Consider the following 12,849-nt stretch of genomic DNA (forward strand, 5'->3'; position numbering starts at 1 on the left):
CAGTGGTCAGTAAGAGTGTCTACCTGTAATTAACTCTATATAACATTAGAATACACCCAAATAAACATAAAGTCAGTGGTCAGTGAGAGTGTCTACCTATAATTAACTCTATATAACATTAGAATAAACCCAAATAAACATAAAGTCAGTGGTCAGTGAGTGTCTGCCTGTAATTAACTCTATATAACATTAGAATAAACCCAAATAAACATAAAGTCAGTGGTCAGCGAGTGTCTACCTGTAATTAACTCTATATAACATTAGAATAAGCCCAAATAAACAAAGTCAGTGAGAGTGTCTACCTGTAATTAACTCTATATAACATTAGAATAAACCAAAATAAACAGAAAGTCTGTGGTCAGTGAGAGTGTCTACCTGTAATTAACTCTATATAACATTAGAATAAACCAAAATAAACAGAAAGTCTGTGGTCAGTGAGAGTGTCTACCTATAATTAACTCTATACAACATTAGAATAAACCCAAATAAACATAAAGTCAGTGGTCAGTGAGAGCATCTACCTGTAATTAACTCTATATACCATTAGAATAAACCCATATAAGCATGACATCAGTGGTCAGTGACAGTTTCTACTTGTAATTAACTCTATATAACATTAGAATAAACCCAATAAACATATAGTCAGTGGTCAGTGAAAGTGTCTACCTATAATTAACTCTATATAACATTAGAATAAACCCAAATAAACATAAAGTCAGTGGTCAGTGAGTGTCTACCTGTAATTAACTCTATATTACATTAGAATAAACCCAAATAAACATGACATCAATGAGAGTGTCTACCTGTAATTAACTCTATATAACATTAGAATAAACCCAAATAAACATAAAGTCAGTGGTCAGTGAGAGTGTCTACCTGTAATTAACTCTATATAACATTAGAATAAACCCAAATAAACATAAAGTCAGTGGTCAGTGAGTGTCTGCCTGTAATTAACTCTATATAACATTAGAATAAACCCAAATAAACATAAAGTCAGTGGTCAGCGAGTGTCTACCTGTAATTAACTCTATATAACATTAGAATAAGCCCAAATAAACAAAGTCAGTGAGAGTGTCTACCTGTAATTAACTCTATATAACATTAGAATAAACCAAAATAAACAGAAAGTCTGTGGTCAGTGAGAGTGTCTACCTGTAATTAACTCTATATAACATTAGAATAAACCAAAATAAACAGAAAGTCTGTGGTCAGTGAGAGTGCCTACCTGTAATTAACTCTATATAACATTAGAATAAACCCAAATAAACATAAAGTCAGTGGTCAGTGAGAGCATCTACCTGTAATTAACTCTATATACCATTAGAATAAACCCATATAAGCATGACATCAGTGGTCAGTGACAGTTTCTACTTGTAATTAACTCTATATAACATTAGAATAAACCCAATAAACATATAGTCAGTGGTCAGTGAAAGTGTCTACCTATAATTAACTCTATATAACATTAGAATAAACCCAAATAAACATAAAGTCAGTGGTCAGTGAGTGTCTACCTGTAATTAACTCTATATTACATTAGAATAAACCCAAATAAACATGACATCAATGAGAGTGTCTACCTGTAATAAACTCTATATAACATTAGAATAAACCCAAATAAACATAAAGTCAGTGGTCAGTGAGAGTGTCTACCCGTAATTAACTCTATATAACATTAGAATAAACCCAAATAAACATAAAGTCAGTGGTCAGTGAGTGTCTGCCTGTAACTAACTCTATATAACATTAGAATAAACCCAAATAAACATAAAGTCAGTGGTCAGTGAGAGTGTCTACCTGTAATTAACTCTATATAACATTAGAATAAGCCCAAATAAACAAAGTCAGTGAGAGTGTCTACCTGTAATTAACTCTATATAACATTAGAATAAACCAAAATAAACAGAAAGTCTGTGGTCAGTGAGAGTGTCTACCTGTAATTAACTCTATATAACATTAGAATAAACCAAAATAAACAGAAAGTCTGTGGTCAGTGAGAGTGTCTACCTATAATTAACTCTATACAACATTAGAATAAACCCAAATAAACATAAAGTCAGTGGTCAGTGAGAGTGTCTACCTGTAATTAAATCTATATAACATTAGAATAAACCCAAATAAACATAAAGTCAGTGGTCAGTGAGAGTGTCTACCTGTAATTTACTCTATATAACATTAGAATAACCCAAATAAACATAAAGTGAGAGTGTCTACCTGTAATTAACTCTATATAACATTATAATAACCCAAATAAACATAAAGTCAGTGGTCAGTGAGAGCGTCTACCTGTAATTAACTCTATATACCATTAGAATAAACCCATATAAGCATGACATCAGTGGTCAGTGACAGTTTCTACTTGTAATTAACTCTATATAACATTAGAATAAACCCAATAAACATATAGTCAGTGGTCAGTGAAAGTGTCTACCTATAATTAACTCTATATAACATTAGAATAAACCCAAATAAACATAAAGTCAGTGGTCAGTGAGTGTCTACCTGTAATTAACTCTATATTACATTAGAATAAACCCAAATAAACATGACATCAATGAGAGTGTCTACCTGTAATAAACTCTATATAACATTAGAATAAACCCAAATAAACATAAAGTCAGTGGTCAGTGAGAGTGTCTACCTGTAATTAACTCTATATAACATTAGAATAAACCCAAATAAACATAAAGTCAGTGGTCAGTGAGAGTGTCTACCTGTAATTAACTCTATATAACATTAGAATAAACCCAAATAAACATAAAGTCAGTGGTCAGTGAGAGTGTCTACCTGTAATTAACTCTATATAACATTAGAATAAACCCAAATAAACATAAAGTCAGTGGTCAGTGAGTGTCTGCCTGTAATTAACTCTATATAACATTAGAATAAACCCACATAAACATAAAGTCAGTGGTCAGTGAGAGTGTCTACCTGTAATTAACTCTATATAACATTAGAATAACCCAAATAAACATAAAGTGAGAGTGTCTACCTGTAATTAACTCTATATAACATTATAATAACCCAAATAAACATAAAGTCAGTGGTCAGTGAGAGCATCTACCTGTAATTAACTCTATATACCATTAGAATAAACCCATATAAGCATGACATCAGTGGTCAGTGACAGTTTCTACTTGTAATTAACTCTATATAACATTAGAATAAACCCAATAAACATATAGTCAGTGGTCAGTGAAAGTGTCTACCTATAATTAACTCTATATAACATTAGAATAAACCCAAATAAACATAAAGTCAGTGGTCAGTGAGTGTCTACCTGTAATTAACTCTATATTACATTAGAATAAACCCAAATAAACATGACATCAATGAGAGTGTCTACCTGTAATAAACTCTATATAACATTAGAATAAACCCAAATAAACATAAAGTCAGTGGTCAGTGAGAGTGTCTACCCGTAATTAACTCTATATAACATTAGAATAAACCCAAATAAACATAAAGTCAGTGGTCAGTGAGTGTCTGCCTGTAACTAACTCTATATAACATTAGAATAAACCCAAATAAACATAAAGTCAGTGGTCAGTGAGAGTGTCTACCTGTAATTAACTCTATATAACATTAGAATAAGCCCAAATAAACAAAGTCAGTGAGAGTGTCTACCTGTAATTAACTCTATATAACATTAGAATAAACCAAAATAAACAGAAAGTCTGTGGTCAGTGAGAGTGTCTACCTGTAATTAACTCTATATAACATTAGAATAAACCAAAATAAACAGAAAGTCTGTGGTCAGTGAGAGTGTCTACCTATAATTAACTCTATACAACATTAGAATAAACCCAAATAAACATAAAGTCAGTGGTCAGTGAGAGTGTCTACCTGTAATTAAATCTATATAACATTAGAATAAACCCAAATAAACATAAAGTCAGTGGTCAGTGAGAGTGTCTACCTGTAATTTACTCTATATAACATTAGAATAACCCAAATAAACATAAAGTGAGAGTGTCTACCTGTAATTAACTCTATATAACATTATAATAACCCAAATAAACATAAAGTCAGTGGTCAGTGAGAGCGTCTACCTGTAATTAACTCTATATACCATTAGAATAAACCCATATAAGCATGACATCAGTGGTCAGTGACAGTTTCTACTTGTAATTAACTCTATATAACATTAGAATAAACCCAATAAACATATAGTCAGTGGTCAGTGAAAGTGTCTACCTATAATTAACTCTATATAACATTAGAATAAACCCAAATAAACATAAAGTCAGTGGTCAGTGAGTGTCTACCTGTAATTAACTCTATATTACATTAGAATAAACCCAAATAAACATGACATCAATGAGAGTGTCTACCTGTAATAAACTCTATATAACATTAGAATAAACCCAAATAAACATAAAGTCAGTGGTCAGTGAGAGTGTCTACCTGTAATTAACTCTATATAACATTAGAATAAACCCAAATAAACATAAAGTCAGTGGTCAGTGAGAGTGTCTACCTGTAATTAACTCTATATAACATTAGAATAAACCCAAATAAACATAAAGTCAGTGGTCAGTGAGAGTGTCTACCTGTAATTAACTCTATATAACATTAGAATAAACCCAAATAAACATAAAGTCAGTGGTCAGTGAGTGTCTGCCTGTAATTAACTCTATATAACATTAGAATAAACCCAAATAAACATAAAGTCAGTGGTCAGTGAGAGTGTCTACCTGTAATTAACTCTATATAACATTAGAATAACCCAAATAAACATAAAGTGAGAGTGTCTACCTGTAATTAACTCTATATAACATTATAATAACCCAAATAAACATAAAGTCAGTGGTCAGTGAGAGCATCTACCTGTAATTAACTCTATATACCATTAGAATAAACCCATATAAGCATGACATCAGTGGTCAGTGACAGTTTCTACTTGTAATTAACTCTATATAACATTAGAATAAACCCAATAAACATATAGTCAGTGGTCAGTGAAAGTGTCTACCTATAATTAACTCTATATAACATTAGAATAAACCCAAATAAACATAAAGTCAGTGGTCAGTGAGTGTCTACCTGTAATTAACTCTATATTACATTAGAATAAACCCAAATAAACATGACATCAATGAGAGTGTCTACCTGTAATTAACTCTATATAACATTAGAATAAACCCAAATAAACATAAAGTCAGTGGTCAGTGAGAGTGTCTACCCATAATTAACTCTATATAACATTAGAATAAACCCAAATAAACATAAAGTCAGTGGTCAGTGAGAGTGTCTACCTGTAATTAACTCTATATAACATTAGAATAAACCCAAATAAACAGAAAGTCAGTGGTCAGTGAGTGTCTGCCTGTAATTAACTCTATATAACATTAGAATAAACCCAAATAAACATAAAGTCAGTGGTCAGTGAGAGTGTCTACCTGTAATTAACTCTATATAACATTAGAATAAGCCCAAATAAACAAAGTGAGTGAGAGTGTCTACCTGTAATTAACTCTATATAACATTAGAATAAACCAAAATAAACAGAAAGTCTGTGGTCAGTGAGAGTGTCTACCTGTAATTAACTCTATATAACATTAGAATAAACCAAAATAAACAGAAAGTCTGTGGTCAGTGAGAGTGTCTACCTATAATTAACTCTATACAACATTAGAATAAACCCAAATAAACATAAAGTCAGTGGTCAGTGAGAGTGTCTACCTGTAATTAAATCTATATAACATTAGAATAAACCCAAATAAACATAAAGTCAGTGGTCAGTAAGAGTGTCTACCTGTAATTTACTCTATATAACATTAGAATAACCCAAATAAACATAAAGTGAGAGTGTCTACCTGTAATTAACTCTATATAACATTATAATAACCCAAATAAACATAAAGTCAGTGGTCAGTGAGAGCATCTACCTGTAATTAACTCTATATACCATTAGAATAAACCCATATAAGCATGACATCAGTGGTCAGTGACAGTTTCTACTTGTAATTAACTCTATATAACATTAGAATAAACCCAATAAACATATAGTCAGTGGTCAGTGAAAGTGTCTACCTATAATTAACTCTATATAACATTAGAATAAACCCAAATAAACATAAAGTCAGTGGTCAGTGAGTGTCTACCTGTAATTAACTCTATATTACATTAGAATAAACCCAAATAAACATGACATCAATGAGAGTGTCTACCTGTAATTAACTCTATATAACATTAGAATAAACCCAAATAAACATAAAGTCAGTGGTCAGTGAGAGTGTCTACCCATAATTAACTCTATATAACATTAGAATAAACCCAAATAAACATAAAGTCAGTGGTCAGTGAGAGTGTCTACCTGTAATTAACTCTATATAACATTAGAATAAACCCAAATAAACAGAAAGTCAGTGGTCAGTGAGTGTCTGCCTGTAATTAACTCTATATAACATTAGAATAAACCCAAATAAACATAAAGTCAGTGGTCAGTGAGAGTGTCTACCTGTAATTAACTCTATATAACATTAGAATAAGCCCAAATAAACAAAGTGAGTGAGAGTGTCTACCTGTAATTAACTCTATATAACATTAGAATAAACCAAAATAAACAGAAAGTCAGTGGTCAGTGAGAGCGTCTACCTGTAATTAACTCTATATACCATTAGAATAAACCCATATAAGCATGACATCAGTGGTCAGTGACAGTTTCTACTTGTAATTAACTCTATATAACATTAGAATAAACCCAATAAACATATAGTCAGTGGTCAGTGAAAGTGTCTACCTATAATTAACTCTATATAACATTAGAATAAACCCAAATAAACATAAAGTCAGTGGTCAGTGAGTGTCTACCTGTAATTAACTCTATATTACATTAGAATAAACCCAAATAAACATGACATCAATGAGAGTGTCTACCTGTAATAAACTCTATATAACATTAGAATAAACCCAAATAAACATAAAGTCAGTGGTCAGTGAGAGTGTCTACCTGTAATTAACTCTATATAACATTAGAATAAACCCAAATAAACATAAAGTCAGTGGTCAGTGAGAGTGTCTACCCGTAATTAACTCTATATAACATTAGAATAAACCCAAATAAACATAAAGTCAGTGGTCAGTGAGAGTGTCTACCTGTAATTAACTCTATATAACATTAGAATAAACCCAAATAAACATAAAGTCAGTGGTCAGTGAGTGTCTGCCTGTAATTAACTCTATATAACATTAGAATAAACCCAAATAAACATAAAGTCAGTGGTCAGTGAGAGTGTCTACCTGTAATTAACTCTATATAACATTAGAATAAGCCCAAATAAACAAAGTCAGTGAGAGTGTCTACCTGTAATTAACTCTATATAACATTAGAATAAACCAAAATAAACAGAAAGTCTGTGGTCAGTGAGAGTGTCTACCTGTAATTAACTCTATATAACATTAGAATAAACCAAAATAAACAGAAAGTCTGTGGTCAGTGAGAGTGTCTACCTATAATTAACTCTATACAACATTAGAATAAACCCAAATAAACATAAAGTCAGTGGTCAGTGAGAGTGTCTACCTGTAATTAAATCTATATAACATTAGAATAAACCCAAATAAACATAAAGTCAGTGGTCAGTGAGAGTGTCTACCTGTAATTAACTCTATATAACATTAGAATAACCCAAATAAACATAAAGTGAGAGTGTCTACCTGTAATTAACTTTATATAACATTATAATAACCCAAATAAACATAAAGTCAGTGGTCAGTGAGAGCATCTACCTGTAATTAACTCTATATACCATTAGAATAAACCCATATAAGCATGACATCAGTGGTCAGTGACAGTTTCTACTTGTAATTAACTCTATATAACATTAGAATAAACCCAATAAACATATAGTCAGTGGTCAGTGAAAGTGTCTACCTATAATTAACTCTATATAACATTAGAATAAACCCAAATAAACATAAAATCAGTGGTCAGTGAGTGTCTACCTGTAATTAACTCTATATTACATTAGAATAAACCCAAATAAACATGACATCAATGAGAGTGTCTACCTGTAATAAACTCTATATAACATTAGAATAAACCCAAATAAACATAAAGTCAGTGGTCAGTGAGAGTGTCTACCCGTAATTAACTCTATATAACATTAGAATAAACCCAAATACGCATAAAGTCAGTAAGAGTGTCTACCTGTGATTAACTCTATATAAAATTAGAATAAACCCAAATAAACATAAAGTCAGTGGTCACTAAGAGTGTCTACCTGTAATTAACTCTATATAACATTAGAATAAACCCAAATAAACATAAAGTCAGTGGTCAGTAAGAGTGTCTACCTGTAATTAACTCTATATAACATTAGAATAAATCCAAATAAACAAAGTCAGTGGTCAGTGAGAGTGTCTACCTGTAATTAACTCTATATAACATTAGAATAAACCCAAATAAACATAAAGTCAGTGGTCAGTGAGAGTGTCTACCTGTAATTAACTCTATATAACATTAGAATAACCCAAATAAACATAAAGTCAGTGGTCAGTGAGAGTGTCTACCTGTAATTAACTCTATATAACATTAGAATAAACCCAAATAAACATAAAGTCAGTGGTCAGTAAGAGTGTCTACCTGTAATTAACTCTATATAACATTAGAATACACCCAAATAAACATAAAGTCAGTGGTCAGTGAGAGTGTCTACCTATAATTAACTCTATATAACATTAGAATAAACCCAAATAAACATAAAGTCAGTGGTCAGTGAGTGTCTGCCTGTAATTAACTCTATATAACATTAGAATAAACCCAAATAAACATAAAGTCAGTGGTCAGCGAGTGTCTACCTGTAATTAACTCTATATAACATTAGAATAAGCCCAAATAAACAAAGTCAGTGAGAGTGTCTACCTGTAATTAACTCTATATAACATTAGAATAAACCAAAATAAACAGAAAGTCTGTGGTCAGTGAGAGTGTCTACCTGTAATTAACTCTATATAACATTAGAATAAACCAAAATAAACAGAAAGTCTGTGGTCAGTGAGAGTGTCTACCTATAATTAACTCTATACAACATTAGAATAAACCCAAATAAACATAAAGTCAGTGGTCAGTGAGAGCATCTACCTGTAATTAACTCTATATACCATTAGAATAAACCCATATAAGCATGACATCAGTGGTCAGTGACAGTTTCTACTTGTAATTAACTCTATATAACATTAGAATAAACCCAATAAACATATAGTCAGTGGTCAGTGAAAGTGTCTACCTATAATTAACTCTATATAACATTAGAATAAACCCAAATAAACATAAAGTCAGTGGTCAGTGAGTGTCTACCTGTAATTAACTCTATATTACATTAGAATAAACCCAAATAAACATGACATCAATGAGAGTGTCTACCTGTAATTAACTCTATATAACATTAGAATAAACCCAAATAAACATAAAGTCAGTGGTCAGTGAGAGTGTCTACCTGTAATTAACTCTATATAACATTAGAATAAACCCAAATAAACATAAAGTCAGTGGTCAGTGAGTGTCTGCCTGTAATTAACTCTATATAACATTAGAATAAACCCAAATAAACATAAAGTCAGTGGTCAGCGAGTGTCTACCTGTAATTAACTCTATATAACATTAGAATAAGCCCAAATAAACAAAGTCAGTGAGAGTGTCTACCTGTAATTAACTCTATATAACATTAGAATAAACCAAAATAAACAGAAAGTCTGTGGTCAGTGAGAGTGTCTACCTGTAATTAACTCTATATAACATTAGAATAAACCAAAATAAACAGAAAGTCTGTGGTCAGTGAGAGTGCCTACCTGTAATTAACTCTATATAACATTAGAATAAACCCAAATAAACATAAAGTCAGTGGTCAGTGAGAGCATCTACCTGTAATTAACTCTATATACCATTAGAATAAACCCATATAAGCATGACATCAGTGGTCAGTGACAGTTTCTACTTGTAATTAACTCTATATAACATTAGAATAAACCCAATAAACATATAGTCAGTGGTCAGTGAAAGTGTCTACCTATAATTAACTCTATATAACATTAGAATAAACCCAAATAAACATAAAGTCAGTGGTCAGTGAGTGTCTACCTGTAATTAACTCTATATTACATTAGAATAAACCCAAATAAACATGACATCAATGAGAGTGTCTACCTGTAATAAACTCTATATAACATTAGAATAAACCCAAATAAACATAAAGTCAGTGGTCAGTGAGAGTGTCTACCCGTAATTAACTCTATATAACATTAGAATAAACCCAAATAAACATAAAGTCAGTGGTCAGTGAGTGTCTGCCTGTAACTAACTCTATATAACATTAGAATAAACCCAAATAAACATAAAGTCAGTGGTCAGTGAGAGTGTCTACCTGTAATTAACTCTATATAACATTAGAATAAGCCCAAATAAACAAAGTCAGTGAGAGTGTCTACCTGTAATTAACTCTATATAACATTAGAATAAACCAAAATAAACAGAAAGTCTGTGGTCAGTGAGAGTGTCTACCTGTAATTAACTCTATATAACATTAGAATAAACCAAAATAAACAGAAAGTCTGTGGTCAGTGAGAGTGTCTACCTATAATTAACTCTATACAACATTAGAATAAACCCAAATAAACATAAAGTCAGTGGTCAGTGAGAGTGTCTACCTGTAATTAAATCTATATAACATTAGAATAAACCCAAATAAACATAAAGTCAGTGGTCAGTGAGAGTGTCTACCTGTAATTTACTCTATATAACATTAGAATAACCCAAATAAACATAAAGTGAGAGTGTCTACCTGTAATTAACTCTATATAACATTATAATAACCCAAATAAACATAAAGTCAGTGGTCAGTGAGAGCGTCTACCTGTAATTAACTCTATATACCATTAGAATAAACCCATATAAGCATGACATCAGTGGTCAGTGACAGTTTCTACTTGTAATTAACTCTATATAACATTAGAATAAACCCAATAAACATATAGTCAGTGGTCAGTGAAAGTGTCTACCTATAATTAACTCTATATAACATTAGAATAAACCCAAATAAACATAAAGTCAGTGGTCAGTGAGTGTCTACCTGTAATTAACTCTATATTACATTAGAATAAACCCAAATAAACATGACATCAATGAGAGTGTCTACCTGTAATAAACTCTATATAACATTAGAATAAACCCAAATAAACATAAAGTCAGTGGTCAGTGAGAGTGTCTACCTGTAATTAACTCTATATAACATTAGAATAAACCCAAATAAACATAAAGTCAGTGGTCAGTGAGAGTGTCTACCTGTAATTAACTCTATATAACATTAGAATAAACCCAAATAAACATAAAGTCAGTGGTCAGTGAGAGTGTCTACCTGTAATTAACTCTATATAACATTAGAATAAACCCAAATAAACATAAAGTCAGTGGTCAGTGAGTGTCTGCCTGTAATTAACTCTATATAACATTAGAATAAACCCAAATAAACATAAAGTCAGTGGTCAGTGAGAGTGTCTACCTGTAATTAACTCTATATAACATTAGAATAACCCAAATAAACATAAAGTGAGAGTGTCTACCTGTAATTAACTCTATATAACATTATAATAACCCAAATAAACATAAAGTCAGTGGTCAGTGAGAGCATCTACCTGTAATTAACTCTATATACCATTAGAATAAACCCATATAAGCATGACATCAGTGGTCAGTGACAGTTTCTACTTGTAATTAACTCTATATAACATTAGAATAAACCCAATAAACATATAGTCAGTGGTCAGTGAAAGTGTCTACCTATAATTAACTCTATATAACATTAGAATAAACCCAAATAAACATAAAGTCAGTGGTCAGTGAGTGTCTACCTGTAATTAACTCTATATTACATTAGAATAAACCCAAATAAACATGACATCAATGAGAGTGTCTACCTGTAATTAACTCTATATAACATTAGAATAAACCCAAATAAACATAAAGTCAGTGGTCAGTGAGAGTGTCTACCCATAATTAACTCTATATAACATTAGAATAAACCCAAATAAACATAAAGTCAGTGGTCAGTGAGAGTGTCTACCTGTAATTAACTCTATATAACATTAGAATAAACCCAAATAAACAGAAAGTCAGTGGTCAGTGAGTGTCTGCCTGTAATTAACTCTATATAACATTAGAATAAACCCAAATAAACATAAAGTCAGTGGTCAGTGAGAGTGTCTACCTGTAATTAACTCTATATAACATTAGAATAAGCCCAAATAAACAAAGTGAGTGAGAGTGTCTACCTGTAATTAACTCTATATAACATTAGAATAAACCAAAATAAACAGAAAGTCTGTGGTCAGTGAGAGTGTCTACCTGTAATTAACTCTATATAACATTAGAATAAACCAAAATAAACAGAAAGTCTGTGGTCAGTGAGAGTGTCTACCTATAATTAACTCTATACAACATTAGAATAAACCCAAATAAACATAAAGTCAGTGGTCAGTGAGAGTGTCTACCTGTAATTAAATCTATATAACATTAGAATAAACCCAAATAAACATAAAGTCAGTGGTCAGTGAGAGTGTCTACCTGTAATTTACTCTATATAACATTAGAATAACCCAAATAAACATAAATTGAGAGTGTCTACCTGTAATTAACTCTATATAACATTATAATAACCCAAATAAACATAAAGTCAGTGGTCAGTGAGAGCGTCTACCTGTAATTAACTCTATATACCATTAGAATAAACCCATATAAGCATGACATCAGTGGTCAGTGACAGTTTCTACTTGTAATTAACTCTATATAACATTAGAATAAACCCAATAAACATATAGTCAGTGGTCAGTGAAAGTGTCTACCTATAA

The sequence above is a fragment of the Salminus brasiliensis genome, chromosome 1, assembly GCF_030463535.1.
Source record: "Salminus brasiliensis chromosome 1, fSalBra1.hap2, whole genome shotgun sequence".
NCBI classification, from domain to species: domain Eukaryota; kingdom Metazoa; phylum Chordata; class Actinopteri; order Characiformes; family Bryconidae; genus Salminus; species Salminus brasiliensis.